Source organism: Chrysemys picta, chromosome 9, assembly GCF_011386835.1.
Source record: "Chrysemys picta bellii isolate R12L10 chromosome 9, ASM1138683v2, whole genome shotgun sequence".
Taxonomy (NCBI): Eukaryota; Metazoa; Chordata; order Testudines; family Emydidae; genus Chrysemys; species Chrysemys picta.
The window spans coordinates 72,982,287-73,009,358 of record NC_088799.1 but is presented as its reverse complement, the minus strand read 5'-3'; the positions used below and the strand labels follow the sequence as shown (position 1 = coordinate 73,009,358).

At 39.1% G+C, this 27,072-nt stretch overlaps 1 long non-coding RNA gene across 1 annotated transcript in view; it reads right to left on the bottom strand.

Annotated features, from left to right (window-relative positions):
• Positions 1-25,986, bottom strand: part of LOC135973417 (uncharacterized) — an 86,609-nt gene extending 60,623 nt beyond the window's left edge. The window contains exon 1 of the long non-coding RNA XR_010590246.1: positions 25,867-25,986. This is a non-coding gene — a long non-coding RNA (uncharacterized LOC135973417). The remainder of the gene's footprint in view (positions 1-25,866) is intronic.
• Between the last annotated feature and the right edge of the window lie 1,086 nt (positions 25,987-27,072).

Here is a 27,072-nt window from a genome sequence, read left to right as displayed (position 1 = left end):
GTAGACAAGGCCCTAGAAAACATGACCTATGAAGGAAAATTGAAAAAAAAATGGATTTGTTTTGTCTGGAACATAGAAGACTGAGAGGGGACATGATAACAGTTTTCAAGTAAATAAAAGGTTATTACAAGGAGGAGGGAGAAAAATTGTCTTCTTTAACCTCTGAAGATAGAACAAGAAGCAATGAGCTTAAATTGCAGCAAGAGCGATTTAGGTTGGACATTAGGAAAAACTTCCTAACTGTCAGGGTAGTTAAGCACCAGAATAAATTGCCTGGGAGGTTGTGGAATCTCTGTCAATGGAGATTTTTAAGAGCAGGTTAGACAAACACCTCATCTAGATAATACAGTATTTAGTCCTGCCTTCAGTGCAGGGGACTGGACTAGAAGACCGCTCAAGGTCCTTTCCAGTCCTACAGTTGTATGATTCTATATTCTGATGTGAAATACAGTAAAATAATCTATAAGGACATAATATTTATTCTTTTTCTGCCAGTAGGAGAGGTATTTTTCCCCTCACCTCATTGAATTTGTGTAGAATCATAAGCAACTACCTGCTTCCACAAATACCTTAAGCACAACAGAGGAAGGCTAGATTGTGGTGGTTTTTGTTTTTTTTTGTTTGCTTTTTTTCAGGCTACAGAGCTCACCAGATCATAATTTAGCTGAGGAATATCGTAAGTACTTGGGTGTGGTGGTGGAGGGTGGAGATATGGGCCCAATCCCGCAACCACTTACACTCTTGAGGTCACTGTGACTAGTTTTGTGTGAAAAGTTACCCACATGCATAAGAATATGCAGGACTTCATCCTTTATTATTACTTTTAATATAGTTCCAAATTATGCTAGCCACTTTCTATTGTAATCTGCAGTGTTGAGTGGCCTCAACTCCCTTTGATTTTTATTCAAGTTGAAGGTGCTCATTAAAGGAACGGGGGCAGTTGGGGACTCCTATAATTGCTAGGGCAGGGAGCCAACCCCCCATTCTTATAGCCCACCTTAACCCTCTTACGAGGGGGGGGGTGGATGGTAAGGGTCCTGGCAATGGATTTGTTGGCGGGACCTGGAGGGAAAAAGAGGGATATATATCAGGGGTGAAAGTGAGCTGGTACGGTAAGAACCCACACCGGCCCATACACAGCCCACATTAAAGCGTTGCCTCCCCTGTCGGCAGGGCCGCCGAAGGGGGGGGGGGGGGCGGGAATGGCAGCGACATTAAAGCGCTGCCACGGCAAAGGGCCCTGCAGCACTTTAATGTTCTGCCCCATTGCCCCCCCCCCACGCAGCCTCCAAGCCCCGGTGATTTACAAGGGCCCGGGGCTCTGGACGCTGCTGCCGCTAGCACAGCAGCGGTGTCCGGAGCCCCAGGTCCTTTAAATCAACACGGGTGCGGGCCAGCCGCCTGAAAGGGCTGGTTGGGGGATGCTAACCCCCAGCCCCGCCTCTTCCACTGGAGCCTCTCCCCCCACCCCCATACCGGTAAGTGGCCTAACTTACTTTCACCTCTGATATATATATATCTATATATGACACTCAGTTTATCGTGGACTCTCTATAGAGTTGATTAATTATACAAGTTCAGCTATTCTAAACAGACAAAATAAAGTATAAAATATTTGTTCATGGCAGAAATGATACATTCTACATTTAATATTTTTCCAACAAAGCCATTCATTTTGCCCATCAAAAAAATTCACATTGGTCTGGCTAAAGTTAAATAAAATACAGGATTAAGTATTTAAAAAATGAGTTCCTCAGACTTTAATTTGTATTAATGCTCCCTTTTAAAAAATTTTGACAGAATTCCATTCATAATGAAATGTTCAGAGGTAATTATTTCTCTTTCTTCTCTGTGAATTATGAGAATTATTTATATACTCAATCTTAATATCATAGCTTCATTGCCTAAAAGAAAAAATCCACAGGATATGAATCATTCAGAGAAAGAATTAAAATCTTTTCTTCTGTTTTAAATAAAAAAAAGATGAAAAGATTTCTAATGACATAAAATCCACATTGCTGCAGGCTCTGCTTGCAAATCAGAGGTATTGCTATGTAACTCAAAGCTACTGGTTAATACTTCTAGTCTCTTGCCTGTAAAGCTATAAACTGCAATGCTGTAATGATTAGTTAATGAAATAGTGGAGTGATAATGAGGCCATAGAAAATGTAAGTTAAATTATTAATTAAAAATGGTAAAGAAAAAGTAATGAAAGTAGCAAGCTACATGGCCCTTTTGTCAAAGTATGGTCAAAAGATAAAAACCCAACAGCAGTTTAGCACCTCGCCTTCAGCCTGCGGTCATGTTGTAATGAAACTCCTGACATTACAAATACATTCATTTGACAGTTGTTCTCGCTCATAAAATAATGGGTCATGCACAAAGCTTATTACAAATTGCAGATAAGCTGTAAAACCCATAAAAATTTCTACTGACATTTATTACCAACAAGTAGCTTGAGGATGTTGATACATATTGATAACAGTCTGCTTTGTGACATTTTGAAAGTTTACTCATAATTCACTTGCAGAACATGCAAAAAAAAAATTACCGTGTCTTCCAGTCATTAAGGCATATTGCAACAGGTATCCACAGTTTTCAAAAACAGGGATTATTTTCTTTTTGTCATTTTCCTTCTTATATAAAGAGAGGTTTTTTTTACCCCTGAAAGATACTACTCTTCTAACAAGTAAACAATGGATAAGTGCTCATGAGTAAACTGATTAACTATAGCTATAATTGGAGCTGGGTGTATAAAAATATTAATTCAGTAGAGATAAATACTATGAATATAAAGATATTAAAGTTCCTCTAAAGCATGAGAGGAAAAATGTGTCTGTAATGCCGATAAAACCCACTTTATCTATGTCAGGGAATCTTAACTAGGCATCACTACCTAGACCACCTATCATTTGTATTCAGGCTTCCAAATAAAGACTGTGTTCCAAACAAATTACTGTTTACAGTATAGACTCACTACCTTCACTGGGAACAGATCATAGTCCCGTGATGATGTTCTGTACAGCTTGAGTTCAGTTCTCAGCTGTTCTTAGTTTACATTCAGCACAGTTTGGTGGACAATAGGAAGGGCTCTAAACTCTTCTGCTCCATTGAACCTGGGGGTGTTTTGGCTGCTCTATATTTCCCTTGCTACAACCAACCAAGCATTCTGTCTTGCCCTTTATTACCCCAGGCACACCCCTTTGCAGGAGATCTGGGTTCCATTTCCAGCTCTTTCACTGATTTTCAGTGTAACCTTGGGCAAATCATTTCATCTTACTGTGTTTCTATGCCCTCTCCCCTTTGTCTTCTCTGTTTACTTTGTAAGCTCTTTGGAAAAGGGACTGTTTTTACTATGTGTTTGTACAGCTCTTAGCACACCGGGTTTGTGGTCAATTAACTATTTTTGATAACATTTTCAATAAAAAGCTTAGAAAAAGTATTGAAAAAAATATATATAACAACAAACAAACCAGTTCCACTTCAAAAACTTTGAAATGAAAACAACTTTGAAATTTCCAGGTCTTTTGTGAAAATAAGTTTTCAGTTTTTGGACAGCGCTTATGTTTAAGCACCTGAACAAATTTTGTTTGAAGTGCTGAACACTCATCTCCAATTGACTTGAATAAAAGAATCACGGAGAACATGGAGCCCTATGTATTTACTATCATAAATGCTGCAACTCACAGTTTTGCACTGCAGTGTTCAGTCTGTTGTATTCCCTCACACATCTGAAAGTTAGAAGAAACCTGTATGTATTACATTCAGGCCTGTCATCTCAGGGCTAAATGAATTCAGCAGCACAACACGGCAATTTATGTATTATGTGTTAATGGCCTGTAAACAATTATAATCAATGGAATTATACCTGGGAGGAATTTGGGCCTGGAAGTGCAAAAGTTAAATTCTTTTCAGCATAAACTGTGAAATATATTTGGAAATAAATGTTTAAATGGTTTGCAGTACAAACTTAATTTTCAGACACATTTCACAGTTTATTCATGCTGGGAAATTCTTAATCCTTTAACTTTCAGAGACCTGGACTGAGCAAATGGGTTTATTTTCCATTAAATAACATGAAAAATACTGAAGCAAGATCTTTTCTGTCACAGATGAAACTGATATATTTACAATAGGTCTCATTGTACCAATCCATACATTTGTTTATGGTCTCCAGTTTCTACAGGAAATGTCACAGATCCACAGGATGTCCTTGAGCATTATATTTTGCATTTGGATCTTTGATTTAGCTGATGAAAGATATATAAAACTACATTTACTCAGACAACTCCCTAGTGGCTCTACATCCATAAAGTCCTAGAAATGAGTGTAAATTATTCTAGTGAGCATATTGTGTGAATTATGATCAATAGCTTGCCTCAGAAGTCTCCTTTCAGATATTTGTCCCCAAACACCCATTGGTGGACAAAACATTCCTGATTTTGGAGATCTATCAATACATGCACCACATTTTTTACAAGTTAGAAGAACACCAATAAAACAAATCTTTGGGGTTACAGCTAGTGTAGTGGAGAGACATCATTCTGTATATCAATAGGCATTAGTCGAGCACATATATTCTTAAAACCAGTGGTATTGAGGCCCATCTAATATATTTTCTGACAGAACTTTTTCTGCTTGCTTTAAAATAAAGAGAAAGACCTAAAAAATATTAAAGCATTTTTATGAGAAAGCATTTTTTTTCAATAATTTTGTTTACAAGCACCATTTAAAAAAGTTCTTCCAGTTAACAACATTTTGTTTCACATCAATTTTTATCAGATAATCAGTCAGAAAAAGAGAAGTCTACTGATTGGGATGAATTATTTCGGTCACTTATGCTGTTGGATGTATATTCATCATTAGTTAGAACCACTACTGCTCCTTAGCCTGTAGTAGAAGATTGACTTGTTAAAAAACTAAATCAGAAAATGATCACCACATGTAGAACTTGCTATTAGTCAGATCTTACCAAATGAGGGATGTCTATTTTTAAAACATTTTTCCTGAGTTACTAAATCTTCCTTTAAAAATCATCTGATCTAATTTTCTCCCTTCCCCCCAAGGATTCATGTTTACTTATACAACTGGAAATATTCAAGACCTGTGGCTATATCACTGATATTTGAGCATAATAATCCACAGTAACACTCCAATTCAGCAAAATATTTAAACAATAGTAATTCCGTTGAAAGCAATGCAGTCGGTTGTGTGCTGGATCCCATGTGCTCCTAAGACAACCAGATCTCGGCAGAGCTGGGTCACTATTCCTAACTCTGGGTCAATACAGCACATTCCCAGGTGCAGAGTTTGTATCTGCCCCTCTTCCTAAGTATATGAGGCACCACAGTCCAGCCATCTTGGACCCCAAAATCAGATCCAAGCTTAACCCCCAGTTGCTATATGTGTTTCCTCAGAGTTCCACCTTGCAGTTGGCAATGAGCATCTTTATTAACCCATTCAGGGACATGTGGCAGGCAAGTAAGGTGCACAAGCTTAGCAAAAGAATTTCTTAACCACAGTTACATTTACTCTTAAGAAAGCACTATAGAGTTACAGATCTTCACCAAAAAAACAACAGTCCTGAGATGCATCTCTCCTTAATCTGATCTTATCCCTTCTGGGAACTCGAGGCCTGGTCAACATTTCAGGTGCCTCTCCTGCATTCTCTCACCAGTCTAGTCTTATGGCTTCTGGCAGTGGATTGCCACCCCTCTCACAGGGCACCCCTCTTTAAATACAGTCTCGACTCCTGCTGGCCATGTGTCCAGGCTCTCACATAATCCAGCCACTTCCCACTTTATGGCCTAGATAAATCACTTTGGCCATCTTCACTCTACATTTCTCCAACTTTATAGTTGTCCCGTACTATGAATGTGGTTAAGAACCCTCTTCATATGGGAAACTTGCTCATCCCTGCATAGCCCATCTGGCTAAAGATAGATTATATGTGCCAGAGAAAATTCCTTTATCTACCAGATGGTGAAAAGTAAGCGGATCCCCTTGAAGGCTAAACATGGAGCTCATAGAACCCCATTGAGATGGTAAATGCAGTCTGTCATAAGGGTTCAAAGATACCTGCCAATAACCCTTAGTAAGGTAAATTATGGTAAGGTATTGTGCACTCCCCAATTTGTCTAGTATCTGATTAGTCCTAAGCATGGGGTATGCAAACACCGTGAGAGGATTGATCTTTCTATAATACACATGAAATCACCCTTTTTGGGTATCTGTGATGCTCATGTACTGTGTGAGGGTGGAATTAACCCCAACTCAAACATATTTGATTTTTTTCTCCAGGTTCTGATCAACTTTCCCAATGGCTCTGAAAGAAACACTACCAGTTGGAGCTAATTTACATCTCCACCTGGTGGACAGCAAACATGCTGCAATCAGGGTAAATGGAGAACATCTGCTTGTAAATCTGAAGCTGTGCTTGCTGTGGAAAAGCAAGAGTTCAGCAAGGGATATGGTGTTCAGCAAAGGGCTGGCCCCCATTTCTGTCACTAGATCCACTATGGGATCTTCTTCCTTCTCATTGACCACATACCACTAGGACCATATTCTGCCTATCACAATATGTCCTCGTCATGTTACAATACACTCTGTGGTGATGGGGATGTTCAGTCAGCTCAGCAATATAATTCATCACACTTGTTGATTTTAAAGGATCCCTCTCCCAGGCAGTCTGGAGTTTTTCTACTGTTCTGGAGTGAACAGCATTATTTTATTCCCTATCCCATTGAACCTGGCACACATGGTGTATTCATACCAAACCTTTTGTCTCTCCTGAGCCTTTGTTAAGTTCTCTCAAGCAAAATCCATGAGCTCTGAGGGTATGTCTACACTGCACTGTAAGCCCAGGCTTTGACCTAGGTTTGAGCCTAAGTTCCCCTTCCATCCACACAAAAACCAATCTGACTCAGGTCAGCAAGCACTCAGGACCTGGGTCCTAGGACCTTCAGGGTCAGAGCCTGAATCCTGCTGGCAGTTGGGTTCAAGTCATCATGTTGTAGTGTGGATACAGCTCAAGCCACAAACCCAAGTCAGAAGATCTGAATAATGCAGTATGGTCACATTAACATGGCTGAGAGACAGAGGTTCAGCAATTGTAAGCCCAGTTTAAAATGAAGTGTGGACTTTTAAACATGGGCTTGGAATCACCAGGTCCACATGCCTGAGTCCAATAGCACCTGGCTTACAATGCAGTGTAGAAATACTCTGAGACAGGGCTGGCTCTAGGTTTTTTGCCACCCCCCCAAGCAAAAAAAACCTCCGATAGCACAACTGCTGAAGCAAAAAAAAAAAAAATTGTGCCACCCCAAGCATGTGCTTGGTTTGCCGGTGCCTAGAGCTGGCCCTGCTCTGAGAGATTTCCTCTAAAAGACAACACAAAGTCCATTATCAATTCCACCTCAGGAGAAGTCTTATCTTCCCATTCAGCCCCCATTAAGTCCAAAGGCCCCAGAAACCATCTCTGAAAGAGCAGTTCAAAAGAGGAAAACCCTGTGAATTTTTGGGGAACTTCCCTATAACCAAACAGATAAGATAAACATTTATCCCAGTCATGTGAGGGCTGATCTACAAAAGTTTTCAGCATCATTCTAAGTGTCCCACTGAACCTTTTCACCAGTCTCTTGGCTGGAGGGTGATGTGCACAGACTAAGAAGAAACTGGCTCTCTGGTCCACGAGGATCTTGCTGGGGAAACTCACTCTGGTAAAATCTGGTAAGAGAGCATCAGCCACCATGCTCCTGCATCTTTGCCAGTCAAAGGACAGAGTCAGAGCCTGTAGCAAGTAGTGTCATCTATCACCACCAACATACATTGTTTTACCCTTTGGTCTCCTTACTATGGGGTCCCGCAATATCCTTGGCCACTCTCTGAAAAGGTCCCTTTATTACAGGTAGCAGCATCATGGCTGCTTTACACTTACCTCAAATTGTTATCATCATCTGGAAGCAATCACGTTTTGTTTCTATGTGGCTCAAAAAATTCCAGATCAGTAAAAATTCTGGAACAACCTGTGTCTCATGCATTGGCACCCCAGATATCCTGCAAAGGGGACATCACGTGCCAAGTACAAGATCTTATGGGTGTAGTTCTGGGACACCACCAACTGTGTCCTGATATCCCAAGATTCAATTTCCCTGGGATTACCCATTTCCTGCAAGGGAACTTTTTACACCTATTTCTTCGGTTTTTCTGGGTTTAGTTTTCATTTCATTTTGGGGGGGGCAGGAGGAGTGGGGGAGGGTTATATTTGCAATTTTTGAGTTTTATGTAAATATCAAAAATGGAGGGGTTGGGGGGTTTCACTTTGAACATACCATAATGATTAATGTAATTATATTACATATTACAGTATTATTTACTGCTCCATGTAGACAAGTCCTTAGTAACTTAGTAAGACAAGTAACCATTTCTGATGTTTAATGGGTGCTTATTGTATTAACACCATGTGATAGGGCCCTGGGTGGCTGGGGAGCCTAGTGGCTAGATCGTTGTTTAGCGGGGCTGTAGGTGGAGTTGATCCCTTCTTCTCCCTCAGGTCCTGGCCCAGGGTCCTGTGTCACTAAACAGGGTAGATGGATCTTTCTCCCAGCAGTGGGGGCGGGGGGGGGGGGGGCGCGCTCAGGGCCTGTTTTCCTGGCCTGCTCCCTATGAAAGTCCTTTTAGTTTGGGGCATGGCCTCGCTAGTCCAGTTGCCCCACAGTTGGAGCTTATCTGTAGGTTCCCTTTGGCAGGGGAAGATTTACTTGCCTTCAGTGGCTGCGCTGGCATGCAGGTTGCTGGTTTGTGCTTTCAGGCAGGCTTACAGAGAGCTCCTGCATCTTTGCCAGTCAGCCCCTCTCTGAGCCAGGCTTCCTTCTGAGCCTGGCTGCAGGTATAACGTGGTGGGGCTAACTGAACCCACAGGTGTTCTTTAACCCCTGCTGTGCCTGGCTGCAGTCTCTCTGCTCCTTCACACACTGATTTCATGTTTTGTAGGTATTTGGGGTGTTTTATCAATGTTTATTGGTTAAAACCTAAAATCAGAATACCTACTTATACCACAGGAGTTTTTCCCTGTGTTCCTCACTAACAGCGTTTCCAGAGCTAGGCCTGGCCACAGCCACCCTCAGGAGGAGGGATAAGCCTGCAGCTCCATTTTGTACTCATCTGTTGGGGCCTCTTCCTTCCTGCTAGCTTCAATTCCCTCCTATTGGCTGGAGTCTCAGCCACGTGACACTCCGCTCTGCCTCAGTTTCCCTCCTCTCAGCAATTTTCTCAAACCACACCACCATCCAGCTCTGCCACTGGGCTGTCAGACTCTTAGTCTGTCTGCTCTCTCCTCTTTGTCAGGGCTGGATGAAGCTCTCTGGCACCTTGTAAAAATTAACTTGCTATGAGTGCTATCCAGGCCAAGAGTCCACATTCTTCCTAAGCAACACCTCCACAGGTAACCCAACATCCTTGCACATCCCCTCCACTCTGTTTCAGGTATATATCCATGGTTCAGATCTTAAATGGAAGGTCCTCTAAACCCCCAATGTTAGGTAATCATCAGGCAACATTTTAGCTTGGCCCACTATATCAAATCAAGCTATTGCTACCTGGGCACCCATGTCTCTCCAGCCCTGGATTCTTTCCATGTCCAGCGGTACGGGGACAAAATGCTTCATGGTCATCCCCCCACAGACTGTAATCACTGCATTATCCTGATGCTCTGTTGGGGCAAGATCCTGGCCGACTTCTGGCTAGGCTGCTACCATATTAGCTATTGCCAGCATCCAATACAAGGTAAAGGGGAAGTTTGCCCACTTGTGCCATGGCACCTGACAAGATCCTGGGATCAGTCGTTGAGGGAAAGAAAGGGTTAGCTTGTGACCACTGCTCTTCCTGACTTGGGTTTACCCACTTCCCATTTGTGGGAAGCATCTCAGAGCCTCCTGGGTCCCATTCCCCATTTGTTTCCCCTTGGACTGCTATCCAGATACTCAAAAGCCAGAATGGCACAGAGGTTTCTTAGCTTCTTATCCAGTCCCCAACATTTGTCCAATTTGCAGAGGTACTCCTCCACCTAAACTGCCATTTCCATATGTTTCCCCCTTATTCTTTTGAACTTCCAAAAATCTTAACTAAGTCTCTGAAATCAATTCCAATTTAGGTACCAAAGCCATTTTAAATTTCTCATAGTCTCTACAGTCTGTCCCATCCATTTGGTTGTAGGCCTCTGGCTTTTCCGCCATGCAAGGAGGTTACTCTATTACTTTGCTTTGTAAATGGAGCTGATCAACAGGAGAAACCTGATTTAAATCACAAGCTTTCTCAAAGGGTATGTCTACACTACGAAAGTAGTTCGATTTTACTTAAAGCGAATTTGTGGAACCGATATTACAAAGTTGAACATGTGTATCCACACTAAGGACAGTAATTCGACTTTGTGAGTCCACACTAACGGGGCAAGCATCGACATTGGAAGCGGTGCACTGTGGGCAGCTATCCCACAGTTCCCGCAGTCCCCGCTGCCCACTGGAATTCTGGGTCGAGCCCCCAATGCCTGCTGGGGCAAAAAAATGTGCTGAGGATGGTTTTGGGTAACTGTCGTCATTCAACCCTCACTCCTGCCCTCCCTCCGTGAAAGCGCCAGCGGGCAATCAGTTCGTGCACTTTTCTGGTGACTGACAGCGCGGACGCCACAGCACTGAGAGCATGGAGCCCTCTGCGATCATCGCTGCAGTTATGGTCGTTGTCAACACCTTACACTTTATCATTCACCTTTTTCAGAGGCAGATGCTGAGAAATCGGGCGAGGAGGCTACGGCAGCGCGGTGAGGACATTAAGTCTGAGAGGGGCACAGACCTCTCACAAAGCATGGGACTCCGCGCCATGAACATCATGGTGGCAATGGGTCATGTTGATGCTGTGGAACAGCGATTCTGGGCCCGGGAAATAAGCACAGACTGCTGGGACCGCATAGTGCTGCAGGTCTGGGATGAATCACAGTGGCTGCGAAACTTTCGCATGCATAAGGGAACTTTCCTGGAACTTTGTGAGTCGCTGTCCCCTGCCCTCTGGTCAGAGCATCCAAGCTCGGACTGCTGTCCAGAGCGTCAACAGAGTGGTGCACTGTAGGATAGCTCCCGGAGCTATTAGTGTCCAATTCCATCCACACCTACCCTAATTCGACATGGCCATGTCGAATTTAGCGCTACTCCCCTCGTCGGGGAGGAGTACAGAAATCGATTTAAAGAGACCTCTATGTCTAAATAAATAGCTTCGTTGTGTGGACGGGTGCAGGGTTAATTCGAGTTAACGCTGCTAAATTCGACATAACCTCCTAGTGTAGACCAGGCCAAAGACACTGAGATAAGCATCAATATCTCTTCCCCCGCCTTCCCCCCCCCTTTTAAACTGGGTGTCATAAACAGATAGTTAAGTGTTAATGCCTCTTTTACCTGTAAAGGGTTAAGAAGTTCACCTAGCCTAGCTGACACCTGACCAGAGGAACCAATGGGGGATAAGATGGTTCAAAAGGAAGGAGAGAAGTTTCCTTTGTTTAGAGTCAGTTTAAGTTTTGACCGGAGTGGGAAAGCTCAAGAATTCAGCCTCTTATCAAGTAGTGAGTATTAGTGAAGGAATAAATAGGTTTATGTTTATTTTCTTTGTAACTTGTCTTGGGCATTAGGGAATAATCAAATTGGGTAATTTTTGTGTAACTAAGTTTTTGCCTAGGGAAACATCCTCTGTGTTTTGAATTTGTTGTCTGTGAGAGTAGCTGGTATGCTAATCTCTCCCAGAGGTTTGTCTTTCACCTTTCTTTTCTTTAATTAAAAACCTTTTTTTAAGAACCTGATTGATTTTTCCTTGTGTTAAGATCCAAGGGGATTGGATCTGGACTCACCAGGAATTGGTGGGGGAAAGGAGGGGGGATGGTTAAATTCTCCCTTTGTTAAGATCCAAGGGTTTGGATCGGTGTTCACCAGGAAATTGGTGAAGAAGTCTCTCAAGGCTGCCCAGGGAAAGGAATTAGAACTTGGGAGTGGTGGCAGCAAAACCAGATCTAAACTGGAAATTCAGTTTAGGGGTTCACATGCAGGTCCCCATATCTGTAATCTAAAGTCCAAAGTGGGGGAGAAACCTATGACACTGGTGTAACAATTTAGCACCGGGAAGATACAAAGATAGAAGCAAAGAAAGAAGCTTTGAGCAGGGTGTTGGACTAGATGACCTCCTGAGGTCCCTTCCAACCCTGATATTCTATGATTGTATGAAGTCACAAAACAAAAAGGAGTTCACAATTTCAATACATATATAATTAAGCATGTGCTTATATGCTTACCTGATACACTATGCAATGTGCATCAGACAATGTGTATCAGAATACATCATCTAGACTTGGAAGTAATAAAATAAACTAAGCAACTATCAAGGTTGCCTTGAGATGCAGTTTAATGTCAAGATACTCTGTATGCTGTGTTCTCTGGGTGATAAAATATCTGAGTTACTCAAAGTTTCATATTTAATTTAATAAAATTTAGGGCTGTCAAGTGATTAAAAAATTAATCGCAATTAATCACATAATTAATCAATGATAGAATACCATTTATTTAAATAATTTTGGATGTTTTCTACATTTTCAAATATATTGATTTCAATTACAACACAGAATACAAAGTGTACAGTGCTCACTTTATATTTATTTCTGATTACAAATATTTGCACTGTAAAAAACAAAAGAAATAGTATTTTTCAATTCACCTAATACAAGTACTGTAGTACAATATCTTTATCATGAAAGTCGAACTTACACATGTAGAATTATGTACAAAAATAACTGCATTAGAAAATAAAACAATGTCAAACTTTAGTGCCTACAAGTCCACTCAGTCCTATTTCTTGTTCAGCCAATTGCTCAGACAAACAAGTTTGTTTACATTTGCAGGAGATAATACTGCCCACTTCTTGTTCACAACGTCACCTGAAAGTGAGAACAGGCATTCACATGGCAGTGTTGTAGCCGGCATTGCAAGATATTTACATGCCAGATGCGCTGAAGATTCATATGTCCCTTCATGCTTCAACCACCATTCCAGAGGACATGCATCTATGTTGATGACAGGTTCTGCTCGACAACAATCCAAAGCAGTGCGGACCTATGCATATTCATTTTCATCCTCTGAGTCAGATGCCACCAGCAGAAGGTTGATTTTCTTTTTTGTAGTTTGGGTTCTGTAGTTTCCGCATCAGAATGTTGCTCTTTTAAGACCTCTGAAAGCATGCTCCACACCTCGTCCCTCTCAAATTTTGGAAGGCACTTCAGATTCTTAGACCTTGTGTGAAGTGCTGTAGCTATCTTCAGAAATCTCACATCGCTACCTTCTTTGCATTTTGTCAAATCTGCAGTGAAAGTGTTCTTAAAATGAACAACATGTGCTGAGTCATCATCCAAGACTAGTATAACATGAAATATATGGCAGAATGCTGGTAAAACAGAGCCGGACACATAGAACTCTCCCCCAAGGAGTTCAGTCACAAATTTAATTAACACATTTTTTTTAATGAGCATCATCAGCATGGAAGCATGTCCTCTGGAACGGTGGCCAAAACATGAAGGGGCATGCGAATGTTTACCATATCTGGCATGCAAATACCTTGAAACGCCAACTACAAAAGTCCCATGTGAACTGTTCTCACTTTCTGGTGACATTGTAAATAAGAAGTGGTCAGTATTATCTCCCGTAAATGTAAACAAACTTGTTTGTCTTAGAGATTGGCTGAACAAGAAGTAGGACTCAGCGGACTTGTAGGCTCTAAAGTTTTGCATTGTTTTGTTTTTGAGTGCGGTTGTGTAAAAAAATAGACATTTGTAAGTTGAACTTTCACGATAAAGAGATTGCACTACAATACTTATGAGGTGAATTGAAAAATACTATTTCTTTTGTTTTTTGTAGTGCAAATATTTGTAATCAGAAACAATATAAAATGAACAGTGTACACTTTATATTCTGGGTTGTAATAGAAACCAATATATTTGAAAACGTAAAAAAAATCCAAAAATATTTAATAAAATTCAATTGGTATTCTATTGTTTAACAGTGCGATTAAAACTGCAATTAATAGTGATTATTTTTTTAATCTTGATTGATTTTTTTAGTTAATCATGTGAATTAACTGCAATTAATAGGCAGCCCTAATAAAATTATTTATAGGCTTTCTATGGCATTCATCACCTTAGTATCTGAGCATATCTCAATTACTAATGATTTATCCTCATAATTCGCTGGTGTTTCACAAGTTAATTATAATAGCCAGAACCCCCAAAATGTAGGAAAATTGGTCCATACATTTCTGCTGTTATTTAATGAATATATGCCAATGCCTTTGTTTATAAATCAAAGTAGCCACAGATAGCAATACACAAAGGAAGAACGTATATTTTGATATCAAAATGTTCTTGTATGCAGAACAAAACTACAATTTCCTTAAATGCTGATGCAATGACTAGAGATGGTCAAAACCAGGACATTTTTTAGGAACATTTTAATGAAAAAATTGTCCCTTTTCTAACAAAAAAAATTGGAATTTGAGGTTTTTTTTAAACTTGCTCTTGAAATGCATGCAACTCATCTGCTTTCTCTCTTACAGCAGGCTAAGCTAAAGTAAGAGATACATGTTCCATTCTTCATTAGTTTTGAAGAACTATTGTTTTTTAATTAGGTAAAAGCCCAGCAGTGAGGTCTTTTCTTATTTAGAGCTAAAATTTCAGATGACAGAAAATTAACTACCATCATAGCACATCTCAAATAAGTACACAAACCACTCTGGTATTTGTTTTTTTAAGGAGGGTATTTGAAGGTTAATGCTCATGCTGGAAACTGAAACCTTCTATTCACAAGCCAAATAGAAACCTATGCAAAATCTCTTATAATGTCCTGCCAATTGTTTCAATTTGAAGTTTGGAAGGATTAGAGATAGTTCATCCTCTGCTCTAGTGTGCTCTTGGGACAACTCTGCACAGTATGCAAAAGCCATATGAAATTGTTTCTGGCAATTGTATAATATTTACTATTGCCACTGAAGATTAACCTGAAACATCCAAATCATTTTATTTAGGAGTTCAGAAGGAACTGAAGATGAAAGGCCAATGTTAATTATTTTGATTACTGAGTTGTCTGTTTCAAAGAGTTAGCTGCCTAAGGTCATTTGAAAAATGTATACCACAGTCTGCAACATAATGGAAGAAAGAAGACAGGACAAGATTACCATTATCTGTAAACAACCACAGTACTGGCAGCCATACCACTCGCATTGTGATCCTGTCAGGAATTGTAAATTAGGCAGTTTTGTGTGTGGTAAATACTTGGATGGGAGTCCTCCAAGGAACATATGGATTTTATAGACAATAGTAAGAAGATTAACCACTGACTCTGTATTGAATCAGAGCCCCTTCACTGGTGGGGTAGCACTATGCTGATTGCTTAGACAAAACTGAGGCTCTAGGCCCCAAATACTTATGATAATTAAGTAACCAAGGGAACATTTCACAAGAGCAGAGATACAAATCCAGGGTGCTGTGCAAAATTTGATTTTGGTAATCGCATACTAACTATCTAAATTCCCTGTGTAGATTCAGCTGGGAAAATATTCTTTTCCTCCTTCCTTAAACTGTGGTGTGGTGCTGCTGGATCCTGTTAAAACAACTGCTACATATCTTCCTCGAGGTAATTCCACTTCAGTGATTGGTAAACTGAACATAAAATGGAGTTGAAACATCCCTCCTATTTAGCTCCTTCCTTAAAGATGCAGGATTGTTCTCTACCATCTATTTTCTACTTCTTCAAACAATTTGAAATGTTTTAAGATTTCCCTGTCTGATAGGTCTAACAACCAGGAAGCTATCATTCAAATATCTGTATTATACTGTGCTTTGGCTATGCCCTTCGATCTTGGGTTAAATCTCTGCTGAGGCAGAGGCATGGGTGGTGTCAGGCAGGGAATAAAGAAGTCACTGGCTTCTCAGCCTCTCTCACTGTTACTCCAAGTGGACCTCTACTGCAGCAGAGTCATCAAGAGCTTCTAATAAAGGGCTCATTGCCCTCCTCATGGGTCTGGTCCACAGCCCACTGAAGTCAAAGGAAAGGCTCCTATTAACTTCAAAGGGCTTGGGAACAGAGCCTGTCCCACTTAGGGGCATAACAACGCTTTTTTTGGCTGAGGTGGAGAGAAGATGCTCCTTTTTCATTTCCCAACACACATGTGCCAGTTTCCTTTTCTCTTTTCTAAATCACACTTTTTTCTTTTAATTTTGATTTTTCCCCGATGCTCACTTGCAGCCTGATAATGAGCCCCTCACTCATGCTGGTGGACAGTTACAGATAGGATGAAGCCAATGGGGTTATTTATGTGAGTAAGTACTCACCAATGTGAATAAGGAATTCACCCTCTGGACTTTATTTTAAGTATACATTGTCTCTTCTCCATATTGGCTTTGAATTCGGAAAGAAGATGCTTTCTACAATCTCCTCTTGGGTAAGAAGCTCCATCCCATCTGCCTTAGTTATTCATGCCTTCATCAGCTCTTGTTTGGACTACAGCAATGAGATATACCTGGGCATGAAGCCTTCAGCATATTCAAAACTCCCACTAGTTCAGAACACTGCAGGGGGTTTCCTCAGCAACACAGGTTACCATGAGCGTAACAAACCCATCCTCCACTTTCTACACTGGTTTCCCATAGGATTTTTGAATCAAGTTCAAAGTCTCAGTCCTTATCTTCAAAGAAATCCTGACCTAGACCCAGGATACCTAAAAGACCGTGGTTGACAACTGTGCTCCTCTGGCACAAGGGAACTCTCAACAATAAGAGTAAAGCTCATCTGTGGAGGACACAAACCTTCTCCTGTGGTGGTCTGAGATTGTGAAATGAATTCCCCCAGCAACTAAGGACCATTACAAACCTCACTACTTCCACTCCAAGTGCAAGGCACATTTTTTTACCTTGCCTTCTCTAGCATAAACACAGAGCAAAAGATATATTTATATTAAAAAAAGAGACATCCTACCAAAACAAGACACTCCTCTGCCCATGCCTCTTCCCTTTGGGGAGAGGATGAGACACAAACATGTGACAGATATGACATTGCTTAATGCACTACTGGAAGGAACTCAGGTAATACAGTGAAAAGTGTGGTATAAAAACCTATATAGAATAGAATAGGAGGAAAATGGGCCTGGCAGGATCAGCAACTTACAAGCAAAATTGGTGAAAAAAAGTTTAATAATAATAAATAAAAATTTAAAAACCTGTAAAGGGCAGTCAGATTTGTGAGATCTCTACACAATCTAATCAGAATGGTGACAACAGATTGCATTTTCTTTTCTGTCATGACACAATATGCAATTCTGCTAATGCTTAATTCCAGCTTGCTCTAACTAGAGGATGAGTAGTAGAACATTTTTTCCACACGATGTGCAGCAGCTAATTATAGTGATTTTTATAACTTGCATGAAGTATGGATTCTACAAATTGCAGATGGTTTGTATATTGAACTTTTGGGGCCAAACTTGGAAAAACTCCAAATGAAGTGAATGGGAGCAGCACCCGCATCTTCTCATGCCAGAGCTGAAGTAGGCCCTTTAACTTTAAACAGAAGGCTCTGGGGACTTTACTGTTACAGCTTGTTGCCTTATCTTCATTCCATGCAGCATATAGAAAAGGTCAAAATAAATTGCTTGGAGGCACATCACTAGCACAAATTGTTTGCCTCCTGTTGCCTTGACATCATAGTGGTTTCTAAATTAGTCCACTTAACCATTGAACACAATACCTGACTTTATAAGAAACCACACAATGGGATTATTGTCCCATCAATCAACACTGGATTGGCTCAATTACAACTTTTGCCTCCAAATTGTGCTGGTCTGTAATAATGGTCATGAAGAATCATAAACTCTCCAAAGATATGGGTAAGTTTAATTCAAAAAGTTTTGTAGAAGGCTTTGTTAGTAAGTTAGCATTCTATACAATGTATGTGTTAGCAATTTTGAAACTGTGTGCCTATGTCTCATACAATTACAGTGACAAAAAAGAGAGACAATTTTCAAAGAGCTATTGCATTCAGTATTTGGAATTAAATTTACTTAGGGAGGACATAGAGCTGAGGAAATTAAAATGGCTGCTTAACACAATCAGTACACAGTACTCTTATTCCTGGTTGAAAAAGACACGTAGTCATGTGGAAGTAATGTACAGCATTAATAACTGCAGTTCTGTAAAACAAAATATGCTGTATAAAAATATCTCTGTTCATTTCCCTACATAATATCTTCAGCTTGAAAGTGAGGGTTTTTTATTATTATTATTTTGGTTATAAATCTGGAAACACAAACTACTGTAAAGAATTACACCCGACTGATGAAATGCTGCAGAGATGCTCCATTGCAGTTTAATGGGAAAGGGACACACTGAATAACAAGAAACCATATGATGACAAATATCTTAATTAGCTAGATTCTACTATAATGGGAATGCAAATATTGCATCGCTATTACAAACTATTTTGTTCAATAATTGTATTAGAAATACAATTGTCAAGTAAATACACTTTATAATACTTTAGAATTCAGGAGCCCAATCCTGCTCCCATTAAACTCCCATTGACTTTAATAGGAGCAGCATTGAGTCCCAGAAGATAAAGCCTGATACATTCTGATAGAGGATATTGTTTATACAAATAATATGCCTATTAACTACATTTTTTGTTTGGGGGACACATGGGAATCTACTCTATGCTTCTGCTTAAGCAAAAGAGTGGAACTTAATAACCTGTACCTCCCTTTACCTCTCCCTGCTCCCCCCCCAAAAACCCACAAAGGTAGAAAGCAAACAACATTAAAGCTGGTGCATTTTAGGATCACATTTCCTTTTAGGATCACATCTATTTGCACAAAGACACATCCTCATATCAAAATGCATTTATGCAACATATTAACTAGCTTAAATTTCTGCATGCCTGTTCTCACGGCTGGGTTTCACACAGCAAATAGGTATGCCCACAATATTTATGGACACATTTCCACAGGTCCAGTGAATAGCTACTAGTATAAACTATTCCATTTATACATGCAGAGTATATATTAAGGAGAAATATTATCCAAGTGTTTAAATTACATCTATGATGAGTGTACTTTGGAATCAAGGGTACGTTATCTTACAAGTCCTTCACAATTGGAAAGCATATGTTCTATGTTTTGCTGTATACTATTATCCTACTTTAATAGAGAAGAGACAGAACAGTAAAAAAATGCACGTTTTTCAATGATAACTGCTCAGTTCAGGCCCACTAGCAAAAGATCTAGTGTAATCATGACTATTTACTTAACTTGATCAATTAATATTTAAGGGCTTGATCCAAAACCATTGGAGGCAATGGAAAGTTTTCCATTGACTTTGAATCATGTATTATAAGAAAAAGTGAAATAAAAGACAGAGGAAGTATAAGGCCATATATATTTACTTGTTTGTATTCTTATGTTTTAATTGGAGGAGAGCTGTGTTACACTATAAATACATGAAAAAAGAACAGGAGTACTTGTGGCACCTTAGAGACTAACAAATTTATTAGAGCATAAGCTTTCGTGGACTACAGCCCACTTCTTCGGATGCATACAGAGTGGAATATGCTCTAATAAATGTGTTAGTCTCTAAGGTGCCAGAAGTACTCCTGTTCTTTTTGCGGATACAGACTAACACGGCTGCTACTCTGAAACCTATAAATACATGATATTCTTGCGTGAGGTTTTTGGGATCATAGAAGTGGGTATGTGAGTGCATGGAGGATGGAATTTACGGTTTTAGCAAACTTTTTTTAAATTGATTTTTAGTCCTAGAAGCAGAATATGCCTGTCATGGAGTCCAGCACACCTGCTTCTTATGGGCCCTTTTTGTCCCGCAGGCACCTTTTACTTAGTGCTCCCTTGGGTTCTTTTAATCAATTACCATGGCAAGATTGGTTCAAAACCTGTACCCTCTTCATGGGGTCTGATTTATTAAGGCTTTCCATAAAATACAACCGGCATTAGTTGCCACAGTTAACGCTCACTTGGGTCCATATGAGAGTCCTGATCAGCTTTCTTGCCACTGTTTAGGAGGACCCCCAGCTTCATCCTGGAGCCGGGTTGTACTTTAAACAATCACTCTTCTCTCTTAAGAATGGAAAATTGAGCTCTTTTCCCTGGAGCTGGGTTGAAACTTTGGCCAAGCTTCTCCTTCAACTAGACCTTTTTCCAATTAGTCATCAGGTACAGAAGGATCCCTTGCTAGTGTCTGCCCTCCTAGGGAGGGGGCAGCATATAGACCAGTCCCATATCCAAGGGGAGACTGAGAGTTCAATCCTTGAGGGGGCTATTTAGGGATCTGGGGCAAAAATATGTCTAGTGATTGGTCCTGCTTTGAGCAGGGGGTTGGACTAGATGACCTCCTGAGATCCCTTCCAACCCTGATATTCTATGATTCTATGATTAGGATGGACATAAGAACCACAGTTACTGAATACAGGATCTGTTACGACAGGAATCATTGAGATGCAAGGATACTTTACAGGTAATATCCTCTTAGCAAGCAGATAATTAATATTAGTGTTTAATATAATTTCTTACCTAATAAAAATATCACAATATTTTCAAAAGCATAAGACTATATAAATTTTAACGTTACCATTAAGTTTTATCTTGCCCCACTAATATTCTTGTAATAACTTTCACTGTGTGCTCATCATCTGAGACTTCAATTATAAACATTCATTTACATAAAGAAAAAGAAAGCAGATTGGGCCCTGAGTCCCAGGGAGGGGGAGGGGGACTTAGGAAGCTAGGAGTGCAAAGAAGGGTATGTTCAAAAATATATTCTCTGGATGATAATAGTTGATTGAAATATACCATATCACTTTTGCTCTTTTGCTGAGATTACAGGAGAGGATGGGTTGGTTAAATTAGAAGATCTTTTCTAACAGGGCTTTAGCAGAATTAACAGCCTAGAAAATCACAGTTCTGGTTTAAGATTGCTCGGTACAGCTCAGAGGTGTGGGGATACAATAGGGGTGCTCTGCTAGGATCAGTTAAGGCAGGAATCATTGAGATGCAAGGATACTTTGCCATATTCTTTCTCCCTGGCTATATCACCTGGGTTACAGGGAGAGAGAGTGCATACTAGACATTATAATAGCTCTGTATAACTCCACCAGCTATCTGCTGTGTAGTGATCCTCTCCAACTGGTTAAGCCACGTTCTCCAATGCAGTGGTGCAAAGCTGCCCAATTGTTTTTTTCATGCTGATGCTTTCCAGAGTTCTATACCTTAACAGTTTTATAAATAGGATTTCCATATTGGAAAAGAGCAGTGAAGGGAGCAGGCAGGAGTCATAGTTCAGTATCCTGTGATGAGAAAGACCAGGGTCAGGTGCTTTAGAGGAAGGTATAAGAGCCCCAAAGTGTGTAATTATGGAATAACTTGCCCGTAGCAGAATTTTCTTCCTAATCTTCTCACAGGTTGACTTATATGGTGAGGCAACAGTGTTCACAACCCTTTATTTTATATATATACATCTCACCTAATGTAAGTGTCATTATTCTCACTGGGCCTGATCCAAAGCCCAGTGAAGTCAATAGAAGTCTCTCCACTAATTACAGTGGGGTTTGTAGATAAGGTCCATTATCCAGATAAGTGTCTAATTTGTTATGGAATCCTGCTAAGCTCTTGGCCTCAATAATATCTTGTGGCAATGACTTACAAAGATTAATTATGCATTGAGTTTAAGTTTAGTACCTTTCCATTTTATTGACTATCCCCTTTTTCTGGGATTGAGAGAAAGGGCAAATAGTAGCATCTAATTTACTCTCTATGAATGATGGCTTATTTTGTATTCCTCACACACTTATTTGTCTGCTCTCTACATTAAACAGTCAATACTCTGGGGGAAAGAAATTATTGACAGCAATGTTGTCTGGAAAAATGACTTTCAGGAAATATTAATTAGTGCATCTGGAAAGTGAATGTTAAACTTATAAAAGCAAATATTTGCACTAAAACCCTGTTTCTAAAAAAGCAATACTCTTCCATTCCGGGAACAAGAACAATATCATGTGACCTATGTGGCCAGTCAAAATCTACACATCAAGAATTACTTGAGAAAATGTTTCTGAGAAGAAGTTTAAATAAGGAATATGTTAAAAAAATTATGAGCTATTCACAAATGATTTACAAACAGAAAGAGGCTGAATTTTTCCACTAAAATATTTTCTCATTTCTGATTATGACACAAGCAATAGAAATGAACAGAATAAGAAATAAGGGTATCCCTTTCAAGGAGTGGGTATGATGGTCATTCAGTGTCCATCGTCAGTCTGGTTATGTCTGGATTATAATCAGACTGATCTGCTGAAGAACAGAACTATAACATCACTGAGTACTGATACAATATCCTAATCTCTCTTTCTTCCCAAAACTAACGTGATCTATGTTTTAGATCAATATTTTATTTTTATTAAAATACTAACAGGTCCCTGGAGATGTGACTTTTAAAGCTATTAATTCAATTTTTAACTTATGCTTATGCTAATATGAGTAATAAAAATTACTTCTACACTTGAAGGTGGTGCTACCATCTGTGGCCCCTAAGGCCTACATCCTGTTCCTAAGTCTAAGATAAAAGTAGATATTTATGTATTTATTTACTTACTTTTGTAATTATTTATTCAGGAGGAATCTTTTTATCCTAAGAAATTTCTTTAGAGCTGCTAATTTTATCTTGGTCAGAAAGACACTTCATCACCTTTAAAAGCCATAACTGTCAGAATCATATTAATGGAGGAAAAAGTCTTTTCTTTTCACGCTGACAGACCTCAGCATTTCATTCCTAAACAGTTATTTAAATGGATTAATATGCTATGGGTCTGATTCCCCACAGACTTTCATCCTGTGTAATCATTTATACATGTGCAAACTGAGTATAAAATGCTACCAAGTCCTACGGATGCATTCAGGGCCCTCAGATTTAAGAAAGTTAATGTCATTACCCTTCCATCAGTCATCTGGAATTTGGTCTCCAACTTAAAATGAAATGACATAGTTCAGGCCTTTGGATATCCCTTGGAATCAACTTACTGCCACATTAAAAAAACATAAGGCAACTATCCTTCTTTATCTGCCCATTAGAGTTTCTCAGCCTGTCTCTTTTCTGGAATTAGAATATGTTCTTGTGAATTGTTTGCTTCATACCATGCAAAGTAAAGCAGCGCTGAGTTTTCTTGGAGTAGTCCAAACACTCAGAATATTTATAATGCCAGAAAGAGAGAGACACAAGGCAAGCCGTTTCCTATATATTGTTACCGTACCTACTTTCAGGCAGATAAATATATTGGAAATGAATTTTATTTTGCTTAAAAAATAATTTTTCTAAAGTCCTGCTTCCTCTCTCTCCCTCCCCAGTCATTGTGATAACAGAAGTTCCCTATACACTTTGTTTCTCTGAAGTAGGCCTACTTCAATGCCCTTTTCTCCAATGTGTATATGAATATTCTTCAGCATGAAATGGTGGCAGATGTTCTGGGAAAATGAGGTGTTTAGAATCATGGTTTAGCCTGTGCCATGACCGGTGGGATGTGTTTCACTGCTTTAATATATGATGTGACCTTGGAGTAGCTTACCGGTGATACTTTCTGAAGAAATGAGATGATTCAGATTTTTCCTCGATTCTACTTTACAGTCCTACAAAAATTAACTCACTGTCAACCAGAGCTAGACGTTGTACCATATGGTTTAATCACAGGACTGAATTGTATCCTTCTGTTGTAAAAAGGATTTGGGAAACTGTGAGTTTCTCTTTGCAGAAATTCAAAAGATGAATCCATCCACCAGATGAAGGAGTTTGAGTTCCCACAAAACTGGCTGAAATCCTTGGGGAAAAGAATTTCCAAATCATAGTTCCTAGGGCCTCTGCCTATAATGCCTCCACTCCCCAGAACTCCTTTCCTCCTCAGCAACATGGACACGTAGAGAACTAATTTTAAGTATTATGCTCCATTAAGTGATTGAATAGGATTGACTACCAGTCTGTACTGGGGGTGTATATAAATAAATGGTTATGATTTGTTCCCTTTCATTTGCTGATCAGCAATTTTTTTTTTATTTTGCTTTCTTGTGCACATCAGAACAATCTTAAAACATGCAAGTATTATGCTGTGACTGGTAGCATTTTAGTTAGAGGAATGTTTAAAAGACCATAAACTTATAAGAGTAATTGTGAGTTAATAATGGGCTATGTTAGGTTTCTCTTTGGAAGGATAAATAATTAAGATTCTCATTATGTAGTTAAATGATGCAACCCAGAAATGGCTGGTGAACAATATATTGATGCATATATTATTTAAAGATACCTTATCTTCTTTGCAAGTTCACATATTTATTTATACACCAATGTCATGAGAGCCAGAAAACTCAAACTTATGCTGGACATTGTCCTTTCACTTCAGAGTTTCCAGCAAATGCACAGGGGTTTATACCTGGGATAATTGGGTGAACTTTGACCTTAAATCTCACAATCTTTTCAGAAGTGTAGTTGATTAATGGAGTTGCCATTTTATTGCACATATTTTGTTGATTCAATCAAACTGAAGAATATAGCTTTACCAAGCGAAGTCTTGCATTAAAAGGTGGTTATGAGCTCTGGAACACGTATGAGAAATGGGGCTATTTATGAATTGAGGGAAATATGAATTCTTTTGCCTATGGATTATGGATAACCACGGAGGCATCTTTTAATGGAGTTTAATTAGTGCTAGAACAGACAAGAGCCTGGTTCAGCAATAGCCCGAAATCGGAAGTATTATTCTTTCTTTGCTCTAGAGAATAACAAATAATGCTTCAGTGTGGGTAGTACAAGTTTATTTTATTTTTTGGGGGGTCATTTCCTTTCTCTCTTTTATATCTTCTGCTGCTGCTTAATGAGATATTGCATTATCTCACAGATACATCTCCAATCCTTGGATCATCAGCAAATTTGGCCACAGATGAATTTACACCACAGAAACACAACAAAGAAAGAGACGTATTAACAAATGACAGCTCTTATGGAGCAATCCTGACAGGCATAGGCACAGAAGGGAGTACTGGCAGGAATACAAGGGGAGTTCTGCTTAAAGACAGAGGAGAATTGAACCTTTGTGGAACTGTCTCTTTTTTCCCTCTACACACAACAGTTGGAAGCCCTCAGTACTGGACAGATTAAGTAATGCAGTTAATGTATATAGCGTTTTTATTTCACTTTCCCTCTCCTGTAGGCTGTGTCAGAATTTAACTACAGGTCATAGTTTTACTTATACCCTCAGATATAATGCATTCAATATCTTTTCCGAGGATCTTTTAGACATTTCCTACAGGCAATCTATATATTATAGACACAAATCTGTCTGACACGCTGAGCAAGGCAGAGAGTAGTATATATCAACTATAGACCTCGGATATAGTGAAACTACGGCTCATTCTAAGACAACAGAAGTGAGACTATAGATGTCACAGAGATTCAGGCTGAATCAGATGCATGACTATTTAATAGACACAACATACAGTGATCTGAGAGAAGATTTTATTACATTTGTTTAGAAAAATAATTACTCTGATATATGGTTAGTAAACATTTATGTAACCAATAGTTGTATATGGGATTATGATGGACTAAAGTCAAAGCATATACTTTATGTTAAAGGGCAGTATAAAAACTGTATTCACAATAATTTGTATGAGATTTGAGAAGTAAATCCTGTGGATTTAGTGAGACCTCAGGCAAGGAAATAAAAAGACAGAAGAAAGAAATTAAACGTACCCTACATTGATAGGCCACTGTCATACCAATATGGAACAATGGGTGAAGCTAGTTCTGATCTGCTACAGTTGAAGGTCTGTCATCAAATTTGCAGTGATGGTATCAGTAAGTGTCATTGCATTCTTAGACATCAAAGTTCAAAGAAAGTGATAGGGAAGAGAGAGAGAAGAGAAAGGAGAAATGCATATTTATATATTTATAAAATCTACACAAATAGTACAATGAGTAAATGGTAAAAAATCCAAAAAGAAGCACAGTTAAGAGAAGCCTAACTTGCATTAGAAATTACATACAGAAAACAGGAAACAATATGCCTTAGAAGTGCCATAGGCTTCACCTTCATATTGATACAAGAGACTCCTAAATCTTAAATCCTAAAAATTGAGAAACAGTATGTGGCTGATAAAACACATCAAAACTAAACAGATAGAAAATTCACTGCTGGAAGGAATAAAGAATAGATTAGAAGGGGGGGGCGGCGCAGGGGAAAGAATACCTGAAACAGACAGCATCTGTTTTTATTCTCTTTAAAATAATACATTTCTCTTTTATGTCTTTTTTTTTAAAGCAGAAAAAATATTTTCTCTCTGTCATTAGGAAAATCAAAAACAAAAAACCAGAAATGAGCTCATTTCTTGTTTTAGCTTTTTTTCATTTGTAATTACAAGAAAAATTAGAGAGGGACTGAGAAGTACAATAATTGAAATCAGATTACTCACTTTTTTAAAAAAAGGATAATAGGTTGATAAGAAAAGCAAAACTTTATTTTATGATCTGCCCTGATGATCTAATTGCATAGTATTTTAAATTCTTTAATTTTCATTGAAAAGAGAAAAAAAGGACATTAATATTTTCTGAATAAATACAAATCATTAGAATATACCAGGCAAAAAGAAATCTCTTATTATTCATACCCATAATTAAAAACAGATCTAATTAAACCAACATTTAATGTTATTCAGACACACATGATTCAGAAAACACTTATTCCCTACATTGCACTCCCACTTACAGCAGTGGAAACTTGGCATGGGAAAGGAATGAAGAATATATGGTAGAAAACCCAAAGTGCAAATCAAAGAGGAGAAGTTTAACCTTTCTTTTGAAAGCTGTGATTTCCTTGGAAATCTGAGACAAGTCTGTTTCATTTTCCGGGCTGAGCCATCAAATGCTGTTGTGATGTTTTGATAGAATTGCTTTAATACTATTAC